Source organism: Melospiza georgiana, chromosome Z (assembly GCF_028018845.1).
Source record: "Melospiza georgiana isolate bMelGeo1 chromosome Z, bMelGeo1.pri, whole genome shotgun sequence".
In the NCBI taxonomy this organism is placed as follows: domain Eukaryota; kingdom Metazoa; phylum Chordata; class Aves; order Passeriformes; family Passerellidae; genus Melospiza; species Melospiza georgiana.
The window spans coordinates 16,880,087-16,895,456 of record NC_080465.1 but is presented as its reverse complement, the minus strand read 5'-3'; positions in this window follow the sequence as shown (position 1 = coordinate 16,895,456).

The following is a 15,370-nucleotide window of genomic DNA, read 5'->3' as shown; positions in this document are numbered from 1 at the left end:
ATGAATCTTTTAAAACATTAGTAATGTGGTCATTTTTTTCTGAAAAATGGGGACACATGAATTATCTCTCTCTTTCTCTATCTGTGACTTTCATAAAAATGAAATGTAGGAGCTTTCAATAACAACTGAGATGAGATAATGAAATAAATTGACCTCTTGGTCTCAGGGTATGGTCCTGTAGGTCATGTTACGGTGAATTTTTGTGATTGTGTCAGCCTCATAAATCCTATATGCATAGAAATGTGTAAAAGAAATGTTGATACCATCTTAACTCTAATTGCAGTAACATGAGGGTATAATTTTCTCTGCTATTTAATCTGGTACAGTAACCTGTGCTGCCCTGGAAAATTTTAAATCTCATGGGGAAAGGGGAGTGAATAGGAAGGGAAGGTGTTTTCTGTCTTCTGTATAAAAAGACCACAGTAAACTGAATTAATGTTCAGAGTGACTTCACAAGCTCTTTAGATCATATTAAACAAATTATTTTCATGTGCCAAAATATGTGGCTGTAGTATGCTTTACTCTGTGTCTCCAATCCCTGCATTTTGTCCAGTTATTTCACAATGCAAACAGCTGCAAACCAAGCTTTTTCACCCTCCCCTGTCCAATTTCTTTTTTTCTTGTCATGTATGCCTTGGATGTCAAGGTTACCCAAGCTAAGTTTTTTGCCATTGCAGTGTGGATTTCTGACTGACATTGTGCCTTCTTCTTTCTCTCAAGTTATTGACATGCATCTATATTTCTCTTTATTGTGTATTTGAAATGCAGATTTCTCCTCTCTGTGCTGCTGCACAAAGAGCTGGTGCCTCCCAGGAGAGCATCACCATTGCTGTCCAAAGGTCCTGGGGCAATGCCTGCTACAGTGCTTCAACCTGGCAGTAGCACATCCTTGACCCATAAAAAAAGAGGGGTTTTTGCCTAGCCTTTGACCTTCCTACACCCTTCAGATTTGAGGCAAGCTCTGCCCATTAATGCACATATGAACCATGGCCATTGTGCAGCAGGCTGAGATTTGGATAGTTGAAGGAAGAGCTAAGCATTTAGAGGGGTAAATACAGCTTAGCTTCGCAAGTAAAATGATTAGGAGAGTTTTTGCGGAAGGGATGAAGATTTGCCTCCACTTCTTTTTCATATGCATGCCTACCTACAGCATCTCTTTAGAATAGCCACGTTACTTTGTCTTACCATTTCCTGTCTTTACATGTTTTTCTTTTCCCCATCTTCCCTTTTGCAGTCCTGGAAAGTTATAAGCTTTTGTATACTACAGACCCATCTATTTCATACTTCCCCTGGTGACTCTCCTGCCACACTGTTTTCATCTTTCCTCTTCCACTCTTCAGAGCTCTCCTCTTGAATCCTTCAAAGGCAGAGTGTAGGGTCAGATCCACACCTTCACTGCAGGTGTCTGTATTTTGGTTCCATGATCTTCACAGTGAGCCAGTCAGCTGTGCATTGCACTAGGCGAAGACAGAAGAATGGGGAGGAAAATTGAGTGTGTAGAACTTCTGAAGTCCTGCCTCTGAGATAAGGATGTATGGAGACAGGATAGCACTTTGTAAGTCAAAGTGTTTTTTCAGATTTAGTCTTTTTTATAGACCGATGTCTATAAAAGACAAAACACAACTTGTGGGTGGGAAGTGACTTTATTTGCATTCTGGGGACTGTCCATGGGCATGAAAGCATATGGCTATGGTTGCCTTTTGTATACACTGTATGGCTTGCAAAATTCATCCAACATGTGGAGACTTGTCCTGGATGCAGCTGAGTAATTCATTTCTGCAACACATTGTAGAAAAACAGTATAATGGATCCATGATCTTCCACAAGGAGGTCACAAAGCTGAAAGATATACTTGGGCTTCAGCTGGCCTATGAACCAGTCCTTATTAATGAGGGATCACTGAGGAAAACAGGTTAAAATTCATACAAAGGGTCCCTGCAGAATGCTTATGTGGAGCTGGTAGAATTTCATTTAACAATATTGGCATTCTGCTTCAGCAGGGAAGTTCAGGGTTTGGGATTATTATGACAGTTCTTTTCCTGCATTGTTCCACAAATCATAAATCTATTCAGCTTCTTTCTTTCTTCATTTTGAGAAAGCCCCAGGCTTTCTTGAGCGAGAGGTCAGTGAGGCTTGGTACTGCTTCTCATTTAAGAAGGAAGAATCTCAAGGCTTTCATATTTACTCCCCTAAGGTAAATATCTACACAATGGTTTCAAGTGAGGAAACCAGTCACGGTGGTGGCTGTGCATTGTGCTTTCTTCCCACAAATGGCCCACTTTAAAAAGAATCATTCCTTTGCAAGAAGGAAATCTATGCTGTGCTCATATGCAAAGAAAGGCTTTTTCTTCCCTTCTTCCCAGCTGTATACTACCATACTCTGATGCAAAGTGGGAGAATCACACTCAGTCTGTTAGTAATTCTCTCTCCCCCTAGCCCCAGCTGGATTAAGGGAGGAGGTGGAAAGGGAAGGTTTGCATTCGCCTTGAAATTCTGCAGCATTTACATGTGTGCCAGCCCAGACAAACTGAGTACCCCTCCTCCATGCTGCATTCACAACAACTCTACAACAGGAAGTGCCTGACACCAAAGCCTCGCATGAGAAGATTTTCAACCATATGACTCCTTCCAGGACACCTCCATTCGTATACTGCTCATTGGCTGTTCCATCTTGATCTTGCCATTGCTCTTGAGCACTTACCAAATTTTCTTCTGTAGCTTCAGGGCTTTGAGATAAAGGATACTTTGATATTAGTCAGTAGTCAAATTACTGCAAACTCTCTTTTCATCTAAAAGAACTAGACCAGGAATAAAATGTGCTCCCACACTACAAAAACAAATTATTCTTTTCAATCTCTTAATGAATCCTGGGGTTAATTACTCTTTGAAAAAGAGTAGTCTAAGACTTCAAATATTGTTTATGCTCATGAAAATTGCATAAAACTCTGGCTCTTTAAGACTCAGGTGTCAACTTGCAGTTAAAAAATTTTGTTGGTTGTGGTAGCTAGGGAAGAGGCGCTGCGGAAGATTTCGTGATGTCACGGAAAGCCAGGACCCTCGGTTCCCCATAGATAAGACCCTCAGGTACTCATAGATAAGAAATTAACATAGGAATGTGGTCCCACTAACAATAGGAATGTTGCCCCACTGAAGCCAGTAACTTTCCATCCCTTACCCAGTACTTTTCCATTCCCTACTAACCATAGGTAAGAAGGACAAACCCCTTTTTGACATAGAGACCCCTAAGACTATAAGACCCCAAGAGAAGAAGTAATAAACGCCTTTTGACCGTCCACCACATTGGTGTCTGCGTATGTCATTGGCCCGAACGGCCCTGGAGAGTGGGCTGTCGAGCTGTACCTCAGAACCAGGTCACCTGCCTTGATCTAGAAGGCAACATTTTGGTGCCGGAACCCGGGACAGCGACTTGCGCCCGGCGAACGGGGACACTCCTGGAAAGAGGACGGCGGCTGCGATAGCGGGACTGATCGCAGCGGGGAGGACGCTCCCGGACCCGCTTGGACGATGGAAGCCATAGCGAAGGTCGTAACAGAGATGCATGCGCAATGGGGTATAGAATGTAAATTTAAGGATTTAACTCTCGCATTGACGAGATTGATTAATCTTGGGGCTATTGAAAGCCCCGTGGACGTCCTACATTCAGACGTGTGGGATAATTGTACAAAAGCCCTGGCGGAGGACGCTATGTCCTTGGGCTCAGGGAAAGCCCTAAAATCATGGGGCAGAGTTGTCCAGGCTCTGAAAAAAGCTCGACAAGAGCAAGAAACCTGGAAAGCCGCGTGAGCTTGTTTATTAGCTGTGCCGCGGTTGGGGGTGGGCGCGGCGACACAAACCGCGGAGGTGCCTGACCCGGGCGGGCACACGGAGGCGCGAACGCCGGATCCCCCTCAGCGAGCGGACTCACCATCGGAGGGGGGGGAGCACACGCGGGTGTTCTTGCGGGGGCTCGCGGAGGAGGCGCGGAACGCGGCCAGAATGTCGGACCCCATAGGGACCGATAGAAACGCCTCCCCACCCTATGCGTTTGAAAATGGCGCCGGACCGCATGGTCAGGGCGGAAAGGAGGAGGCGGGGGGCGGAAACGCAGTCAGCCCGCTGAACAACGCATGCGCGGGGCAGCGGGGAGACGGGGCAGCCCCCACGGAGGCGCGTAAGACCAATCAGAGCGCTTTATTCAAATTAAGTCCTTGTAGGGCAAGGACCTCCCCCAGCAGCAGGCGGGGGGACCCCAGGGGGAGGGAACGGCCCGACCCCCGCAAGAAGGGGCGGGGTCGGAGCCCGAGCAAAAGGCAGAGCAGCCCGGAAGCGTTTCTTCACTCGACTTCCGGCTCGGACTCGGATTCGAGCTCGGAGCCCGAGACAGGGTCGGAGGATTCCGACTCAGATTCTAGCTCTAACAGACAGAGAGCAGCGGCATGTAAGGTCACTAGCCACAGCGCTCCTGCATGGGTGAAGGAATTACCAGAGAAAAACCGAACCCCGCTTACAAACTGGCGGAAAATAAAAATGGCTTGCGCGGAATGGGCTCCGTCTGCCACTCTGGTGTTCCCGGTCCGTGTGGGGGGGGCAGGCGGAAACCAAAGGATTTATTCACCGGTTAATCCAAAAGATGTGCAGGCAATTGTTAAAGCGATTGCGGATAAGGGAATTAATTCTGCCATGGTTTGCACACTCATTGACGGCCTTTTTGGTGGGGACGATATGCTTCCCTTTCATATTAAGCAGACGTGTAGAATGATATTTGATGGTGCAGGAATGATCGTTTTTAAACAAGAATGGGAAGATAATTGCCTCAAACAGCTAGCCTTGGTAACAGGGGCAGACGACCCACTACACGGCTCCAGCATACAGAGGCTAATGGGCACAGACCCCACTATGATCACCCCCCAGCAACAGGCTGAGGGCTTGCGGGCCCATGAGGTCATGACAACCACCCGTGCTGCCCGAGAAGCCATCCGTGACGCTTCGAAAGTGGTAGCTAAACCATCCCCGTGGTCTCTCATAAAACAGGGTGAGAGTGAGAGCTTCACTCAGTTTGTGGACAAACTTCAGGCCACATTAAATTCCTCTGCGTTACCCTCAGAGGCGAAGGGTCCCGTGCTGGCAGACTGCCTACGCCAGCAATGTAATTCAGCCACCAAAGACATTTTAAGGTCACTGCCGCTGGGGTCCAATATAGCTGCCATGATCAGACATGTTGCAAAGGAGGAACATCTAGTTCCCATCCAAGCAGCAGTTCACACTGCAATAACCAGTGTGATGGCGTGCCTTAAGTGCAGCCAGGCAGGGCTGTTGGCAGCAAACTGCCCCCAGCCAAGGCGCCCATCAGCAGATGCTCCACCACGCCAAGGGGGAGGTAGGGGGCCGTGCTGGGTGTGTGGAAGGAAGGGGCATTTAGCTAAGGAATGCAGATCCAGGTTTCAGGGAAATGGGAGAGGGAGGGGGCAGCCGGGCCGTATCCAGCCCCCTCCCACCTGGAATATGCAGCGGCCCAGCTACAGCAACCCCCAGTGGGGCAGGGGACCCTCATACCCTATGCCCCCACAGGGAGCAGTCAACTTTGCATCCCCTCCAGCAATACAATGGCAGAGTTGTGCAGCACCCTCAATACCCTCGCACCCCCCACCGCCACAAGCCGCGCCGGAGTCACAGGAACAGCAGGGGACACCCCAGAGCGGGATCCCTAGGTGGCCTTGGTCATGAAAATAGGGAAGGAACCCCTGATGGTGTGGGGGACATGCCGCCTTTATGGTAGTCAAGATCCACACGTCATAGGGTTCCAGTTCTGGGCGGACACGGGATCAGACTGCACGATTATTCCCCAAGCACATTGGCCCGGACATTGGCAATTCAAAGAAGTCCCCCCAGTGAACGGAGTGGGGGGGCAGTCCCGGGCATGGAAAAGCACCCAGCTGGTGGCTATAACACTTCACACGAAAAAGGGAACAGAACAGACAGTAGCAATCTACCCCTACATTTTGCAAAATTCTCCACCCCTGTTGGGAAGGGATGTTCTTTCCTTGCTAGGATTTCGGATTACAAATTTATCCTGAGGGCCACTGCCGTGCACCCCCCGCTGCCAATCAAATTGACTTGAAAATCATCAGACCCTGTATGGGTTGAGCAGTGGCCCCTGACAGAGCCTCGAATGGCAGCCTTGCTGGAACTGGTCGACCGCGAACTGCAAAAGGGTCACATAGAACCCTCCACCAGCCCATGGAACACCCCTGTATTCATGATCCCCAAGAGGTCCAGACAAGGCTATCGTCTCGTCCACGACCTGAGAGAGGTGAACAAGACGATCCGACCCATGGGTCCAGTCCAGACACTGCTACCCGCGAACTCAGCCATCCCCGAAGGGCAGCCGTGCGCAGTACTGGACATCAAGGACTGCTTCTTTTCAATACCCCTGCACCCTGAGGACAGAGAACGATTCGCCTTTTCCGTGGCGTTTTGGAACGGCGAGCGGCCCAACCTTCGCTTCCAATGGAGAGTGCTTCCACAAGGCCTAGTCGACAGCCCGACCATATGCCAGATCACCGTGGACAAAGCACTGACGCCAGTCAGACACTCCAATCCCACCGCAACCATCATCCAGTACATGGACGACATCCTGGTCGCAGCACCATCGACAAGCCAAGTGGATCACCTGGTGACCACAATCACAGAGACCCTTCAGGCCAACGGCTTCGAGATCGCGAGCGCAAAGATCAAGAGGGGACCCTGCGTGACCTTCCTGGGAGTAGGAATCACAAGCTCCTACGTGACACCCCCCAAGATGAAGATCAACCGAGAAGTCGAGACGCTCCACGACGTGCAACGCCTGGTGGGATCGCTGCAGTGGCTTCGCAACATTGTCCTGATTCCTCCCGAGGTCATGGACCCTCTGTATGACCTCCTGAAAGGGAAGAACCCCTGGGATCCCAAGGAGCTGACGCTGCAAGCAACGAGCTCCCTCGACTTCATCGAAAACCAGATGTCCACTGGCACGCTTGCCAGGTGGAACCCAGCCATGCCACTGGACTTGTATGTCCACTTTACACCGAAGGGGGGAGTGGGAGCACTGGCCCAAGGACTCGCTGAAAAGGCCCGACCGATCCAATGGGTGGTCCTCGGAAGACCCGCTCGTGCATTTTCCCCAGGAATCGAATGCATCGCCAGCCTCATCATGAAAGGCAGGAGACTCGCCTTGAAACACCTAGGGACAGAGCCGACAAGCATCCACCTTCCGTTTCGCAAGCAGCCGACCTCGGAGTCAGCCACAATATCAGAGTACCTGGCCCTTGCTCTCTCCAGCTTCGGAGGAGAAATCTCCTACTCCTCCAAGCCACCCTGGACGAAGCTGCTGACCGTAGTCAACATGGACGTGCCACTGAAGGTCAAGGACAGACCGCAGCCAGGACCAACGGTCTTCACAGACGCTTCCTCCACGACTTCAAACGCAGCAGCAGTGTGGCAGGCAGGAGAGCAATGGCACTGCATCAAAGCGTGTGACCCCACACTGTCAGTGCAACAGCTGGAGGCAGCAGCAGTGGCTTTGGCGTGCAGACTCTTCCAAGACGAACACCTCAACATCGTAACGGACTCTATATTCGTGGCAAGGCTCTGCCTAGCCATGGCAGGACCAGGAGTGTCGACATCAGCAGCAGCCCTAATGCTGGAAGAAGCACTTTCCTCGCGACAGGGCACCGTGTCAGTCATCCACATCAACAGCCATGACCCAGTCAAAGGTTACTTCCAGACCGGCAACGACAAAGCGGACGCCGCAGCAAAAGGCGTTTGGACCTTGCAAAGAGCTCGTCAACTGCACAAGTTGCTCCACATCGGAGTCAAAGCACTGGCGAAGAGATGCGGAATCCCGACGGCGGACGCGAAACATGTGGTAGCCACTTGCCCTTACTGCCAGAAGTCACCCCTTTGGACCTACGGAGTCAACCTGAGAGGTCTCAAGCCCTCAGAAATCTGGCAGTCGGACTTCACCTGGTGCGAACTGATGAAGCCCCGAGCATGGCTTGCAGTGACAGTAGACACTTATAGTGGGACGATCATAGCCACACAGCACCCCAAAACCAACTCCAAAAACACAATTCAGCACTGGCTGACAGCCATGGCTTGGCTTGGTATCCCCAAGCAGATCAAAACGGATAACGGCTCCAATTTCACCTCCAAACAAGTACAGGAATTCGCCTCGAAATGGGGCATCACGTTAGTGCAAGGCATCCCATATAACAGTACCGGGCAGGCCATAGTTGAGAGAGCAAACCAAACCCTGAAAACCAAGATAGAAATGTTGGCAAAAGCAGAGGGCTTTGCCAATGCCATTCCCCCAGGAAATCAGGCACATATGCTGGCAACCGCTTTGCTAGCACTGAATCAATTCCCTAGGGGGGACGAAACAAACAGTCCCGTCCAAAAACACTGGGCCACTCGAGCGCTAGAAGAGGGCCCACAGGTGGTAATCAGAAATGAGTTAGGCGAGTGGGAACGGGGTTGGAGGCTGATGCTCACGGGGAGAGGGTACGCGGCTGTCAAAAAGGACGGCAAAATCAGGTGGTGTCCACTTAAGTCGATTAAACTGGACCTTCATAGCGAGCAGAATGAGACTGACGAGAATTGCGAGTCTTTGTTTACAGGACCTGCTCGTGGGACGCCCTCGCGACGTGTACATCCCAGTTCCAGACGAAAGTGACAGACCACCAAGCCGACAGGCAGCACCCGAGAGACCCGCACGGGTGAGACCCAAGCACCAAGGGTGTTTCTGTGTGATTTTGCTGTTGGGGCTTGTTGCCAGAGGGCAAGCCAGCCCAGATCACTACCCCCATCAGCCCTTCAGGTGGGTCATGCGACACCTTAGTAGTGGCAAAGCACTCAGAGAAATCACCACACCCAACACTCCATCCTTCATGCTCCGCATCACCGACCTGTTTCCAGGACAGCCAAGGGCAAACCCCTATTCCCTACACGTCAAACACTCGTACCTATCCTACTGGTGCCCAGCTTCAAACCCTGGGAAAAGCTACTGCAATCACCCAGGGTGGGGATATTGTGGGAACTGGGGCTGCGAAACCATAGTTACAGATGCCAGACCGTCGGGGCCTGGGTGGGATCCACAAGAGCCAGACAAATTCTTACAGTTCACCTGGGCACCCATCGGCTGCAAAATACCCTTCTTCTTTCGTGAAAACCCCCATCGAAACCAAAATAAAATCCCTAACTTTCAGGCATGCACTGATTACAACATGACGGTCTTGCAGCCAGATCACCCTAGCTGGGCCACAGGCAGAACGTGGACAGTGGTACTTCAAGGGTCAAAAGAGAGGGTGAACGTGCAAATTATCAGGCTCCAGCCGTCAGCACCCCGAGCAGTCGGACCCAACAAAGTGATTAAAAGCGTGCCGAAAGGGAGAAACATAACCTACCCCAAAACCTTACCCACAGGGGTCAGCAATGTCCCGACCGGTCAAGCGGAAACCTTTCAGATGAGTCGCTTAACCGAGTCAGACGCAGACCCAATCCTTCGTATGTTAGAGGCTACCTTTGTATCCCTGAACGAATCCAACCCTAACCTAACCGAATCCTGCTGGCTTTGTTACGATGTCAAACCTCCCTTTTACGAAGGAGTCGCTTTAAACACTCCCTTCAGTTATTCCTCAGCCGACGCCCCTCACCAGTGCAGATGGGACACCCCTCGCAAAGGAATCACCCTGAGTCAAGTCACAGGCCGAGGCAGATGCTTTGGCAATGCAACCCTAGCTAAGCGGGGAGGCAACATCTGCACCAAAATTGGCAGGCTGAACAGGAAAAACAATAAGTGGGCAGTCCCATCCGCATCGGGGATGTGGGTTTGCCAGCGATCCGGAGTGAGTCCTTGTGTGTTCCTTCCCAAATTCAATGACTCTAACGACTTCTGTGTCCAAGTTCTGATTGTTCCTAGGGTCCTGTACCACTCAGACGAGGAAATGTACCATCTTCTTGAGGGACCCAGCCGGATCCACAAAAGAGAAATAATAACAGGTATAACTATCGCAATGCTGCTCGGCCTGGGAGCAGCAGGAACGGCCACGGGTGTCTCAGTCCTAGCAACACAGCACCAAGGACTGTCCCAACTGCAGGCAACGATTGACGAAGACCTGCAGAGGATTGAGAAATCCATCTCCTATCTAGAGAAGTCAGTCTCCTCACTCTCAGAAGTGGTCTTGCAGAACAGGCGAGGCCTGGACCTCCTGTTCATGCAGCAGGGGGCCTGTGTGCCGCCTTGAAAGAAGAGTGCTGTTTCTATGCAGAGCACACGGGAGTCGTGATAGACTCCATGACAGAACTCCGGAACCGACTGGCTCAGAGGCAGAAAGACAGGGAAGCCCAACAGGGCTGGTACGAGTCCTGGTTCAATCAATCACCATGGCTAACCACTCTGATTTCTGCCCTGATAGGTCCATTGGTGATGCTGTTTCTAACAGTCACCTTCGGACCATGCCTGCTGAACAAGCTGGTCTCGTTCGTTCAGAGCCGCCTGGAACGGACCAACATCCTGTTCATAGGGCGACGACAACTGCTGTGAATTCAACCAAGGAATTCGACCAAAGAACACTGCCAGTCACAAGATTTTCCAAACTTGTCTGGCAAAAGCTTACTCAGGTTTCCCAAAATCCCTTTCCCTTGACAAGTTACAACCTTATACCTCAATTCAGCACCTATGTACATGACTACCTCATTCATTTGTGAAAAGGGGGGGGAAGATGTGGTAGCTAGGGAAGAGGCGCTGCGGAAGATTTCGTGATGTCACGGAAAGCCAGGACCTTGGTTCCCCATAGATAAGACCCTCAGGTACTCATAGATAAGAAATTAACATAGGAATGTGGTCCCACTAACAATAGGAATGTTGCCCCACTGAAGCCAGTAACTTTCCATCCCTTACCCAGTACTTTTCCATTCCCTACTAACCATAGGTAAGAAGGACAAACCCCTTTTTGACATAGAGACCCCTAAGACTATAAGACCCCAAGAGAAGAAGTAATAAACGCCTTTTGACCGTCCACCACATTGGTGTCTGCGTATGTCATTGGCCCGAACGGCCCTAGAGAGAGGGCTGTCAAGCTGTACCTCAGAACCAGGTCACCTGCCTTGATCTAGAAGGCAACAGTTGGTGATGAGTAGAATTCCTCCTCATCAAAATGCAGTTGGTGCTTGTAAAATTTTGGAAGGAAGATACTTCAATTTATCACGAGAAATAATCTAGGTCAATCATCTCCCTCAATAGTTGTCTGTCTTCCTTTCCCCTAGCTACTGTTCCTAAGGTACAGAGAAAGCTGGTCTCCTTTTTTTAAATGTGTATTTCTGCTTGCTGGCTTCCCAAGTGAGAAAGAAAAATGAGATTTATTCACAGTTCTGAAAATCAGAGGCTTGATTCCTGCTGCAAACTGTTGGCTTTTTCTCATTGCATTTCAGGGGTGGGGAGACACCCTGTAAGACAGATCCTTGTTTTCATTAAATGCAAACATAAAGACATGTATGTTGTTTCAGCAGGAGTTAGGTTGGGTTTGTAAGGAGGAAGACCTAATGTGATTAAAAGGGCAAGACCAGTTTTACACGGAGTCACAGCAGTATTTCCCCTGGGAATCCCTGCAGTGCTGCTGTGGAGCCATGTGTCTGCAGCAGGAGGTGAGCTGGGGAGTGGCTGCTGCAGCGCCTGGTGTCATCAGGAGTGGGGCAACAGGCAGGGACACAGGGAGGGCACAACAGAGCCTCAAAAGCAATGGAGCTTCAGGAAAAGCCACACAGGTGGGAAAGGTGTGTGTGTGCTGTCCTGTTACTTGTAACTCATCAGCAGGCACCTGTGAACAAACTAGCAGGCGGTAGGTACGACTTCAGAGGGTGAGTCAAGTCAGTGTTTTGCTACCTTGGCATGGCCTAGCACTAGGAGTGGTTAAAATTATTTAGGCTTAGGATCAGCTGAATTTAGCCATGAACCTTCTCGTGTCTGGTGGATACTGGACCATGAACAGCATGAGAACAGAGGATTTTTTCACATCACAGTGGCATTTCCACAAATAACCCTCCATACTAATACATTCATTCATTCTCCTGCTAAGCTATCTTTTGGTATCCAGCCAGTACACCCCTTGTCATGTTTCCAGGTCAGCCTCAACAGTAAACTAAGCATTTCTATGTTAAATCACAGAGTTGGAGAAAACTGAGATAAATCTATTGGAAATTGGAAGGTGGGGATGGAGAGGGTTGGGAATCCTTCTGTCAGCTCTGTTTATTTGCCAGATACTTACTTAAATGGCCAGATTCACATGTAGAAACTTTCCTAAAATGCTTTATTGTCTTATGTTTTTTCAAGAAGTATGGCAAAACGTTATGTAACAGGGACTACCCAGAAAGGGCATATTACAGTTTGCAAAGCCGTACCTTGCACTGCAATTTCAAAAGAAAACTTCTTTTGTCTGCCACCTGCAGAATAAGAAAAGTAAACCCTTGGAATCTGCTCTTTCTGTATTGTTTTGGCCAAAACCTTTTTGTAGCACAAGAGCACACCATTTTTCATCTCCTTTGACTCAGGTGTTTATTATTTACTGGATTAATGCTTTATTGAGCTGAATAAAGGATAAGTGCATTAATTTTTAATTTCTCCATCTGGCTTTTGATCCTTTGTGGGCTGAAAAAGCCCTTTCTTGGACATCTTTTCTTTCACCTTCAGGGAGCCTACAGTCTTGCAGAGGATGCCTTTCCTCCCCCTTGGCCTTTCTGAGCCCCTGAGATGCAGAAGACCACAGATGATCACTGTATTCTGAAATGGATATATTCAAAAAAAGGCAGTATTTTTTTCTGAAAAAATGTTTTTGTTTCTATATGTATGTATTATTCACAAATATATTGTGTAATATCAGATGGAAACATGGGTATAGACAGGTCCAATCTGGGTTCTCTTGTAACTGAGCTGGAGTAAAATATTCGTCATTGCCACAAACTCCTATCTGTGGTTCAGAAGGAAAAGCTAGGAGAAAATACCCCACAGGTGTGGCAAGGATTATAAATACATGGAACTGGGTAGTGATAGTGCTTTCTAGCAGCTGGTATGACTAAGTTGAATTATGAAATATTATGAAATATACTGTTGCGCATCTACAGTAGCTGATGAAGTAGGTCGTTAAAATACCTGGTAGGATAAAATGCTAAAGAAATATTACAATTCACTAACCACAGATCCCTTATTTAGTGCTAGCATGCTATTATCTACCACATTCTTTCCAATAAAAACATCTGGATTTAATGTTGTGTATTGTGTTGACAAGACCATTTACACAGTTTGGCCAGCCAGGATAGCATTTGCAGGTTGAAAGTGAGTACTAGAAGAAGAAAATAAAGAAATTTTGTACTTCACAAAGTGTGTTTTTGACTGACCAAGTCGTACTATCAGTGTTAATCTGTAGTCTGGACAAATATACCTCCATAAATAGAGTGGGCAAAAGAAAATGCATAAGTAAAATCTGTGACAAAGGAAGTACCAAGCAAAGTAAAAAGCAAGAACAGATGAAACAAAACCATTAGAAGGTAAAGGTGAGAAGGGTACCAAGCATATTCAAGTCATATTGAAAATAAGTTTGGGAAAAATTCTGAAGTGGAAGTGTAAGCATTGCTTTCTTGCCTGCAGTCTGAAAAATGCCGTGTTTGTTCACATGTGTTAGAGACTATGTTGGTATGATAAGTTTTGTGCAACTCCTCTGATGTCTTTAAAAAACTTTGACTTTTATTTATTTACCTAAAATGAATATCCATTTTGAAATTATTGTTGTGCACTTGACATTTTAAACATATTATATCCAATTAATAAATTGGCAACATCTGCTACCCTGCACTAAATTCCCTGTAACTAAATATGTGCAAGCCCTGAAGATTCAGCATTACATGAATTTGCTTAATTTACGTAGATTTATTTTATTTATTTATTTATTTAAAATATGTAGATTTGTTTAATATAATTGAACATAATTGTGCATGTAATGTTTTAACATAATATTACTCAGCAGATGTGCAAATAATAGCTAGTTTATTTTCCACCAGCCATATGGTGCTGATGCATTTGAACACTTGGCAAGACAAGTTAATTAGTCTGAGTGAGTGGACCAGTGCACTGAAACTGATGTTTGGTGGTGACATGGGGATGGTGATGTGTGCCTTGAGAAAACACCAATGTCTTAGTCTGGCAAAGAACTTCAGGTTTTTTTGCCCTCTGCTGGTAAGAGATCTTGAGCATTATTTTCACATAGCTGGTAATTCAGCAATCTGAAAAAATTCAGATGTAAATAGATGTTTAAGATGGGCCTATTGTGAAACCCTGAACAGTTTATTGCATAAAACAGGAACTACAAAGTGAACACCTGATTGTCTGATGACTTTGGATTACCTTCCGAAAGAGTCACAAAATTCAGTTTTCATTTATAAAAATTCTGGTCTGAAACATATTTCAAACAAGTTTTAGTTTTAAAGCACCTTCTTATATTTGGGATTCTGACGAAAACAGCCATCCTAATTCCAAGAGCAATTGCTGAAAAGCTGGATACTTTTACTATGTAAAACAGTGTAAAAATCATGGCCAAACACTAACACAACCATTTTAGTAATCCAAAAGAAAGAAAAATACAGCTAATAATTGCCAGCATTTGATCTGCCTTCTTCTAGTCTTTTTCAGTCAACCAAAAAGAAATTAAAGTATTCCTGCTCTTTCAGGAATAATAAAATTAGGCTCATGGACTCTCAGCAGAAATTGAGCGTCTTCTGTATATCCTACATGTTTAAAGACCCTGAAATGTGACTTCCTAATGGTCTAGTGTTTGAACACTGACCCTGCAATGCTGATCGAAATAATATACTTGCTCTGACTGAGCATGCCTTCATACAGATTAGACTTCCTTCTTCTGTCCTGTTTTGGGTACAGCCTGGACTTAATAGTAACTGACCTAAGGATGTGGAAGAAAAATCTGCATTTGTGTGATGGACTGTCTTAAACATTTTACACCTTAAAAGAGAATATTAGCTGCTGTTAGACTGAGGTTACCTGTGGTCTGTGTTTGATCTTTTATATGCCATGGGCAGCAGTTCCCATGTTCACATACCCATGGCTGCTAAGCCTCCCATCTGTGGATTTAAAAGTGGTAAGTGATACTGACAATATGAGAATGGTACAGCTGCACCATCATATCTTTGCTTTCTTTCTTTAATTTTATTATTTTGCTGAGAATAATTCAAATTTTTCAAAAACACACAAACTTATGGAGCAAGGAATTTTTTTGAACCTTATGTTAACACAGGGTTCAAGTGCTGACCAGATTGCAGCAAATAACTTGTG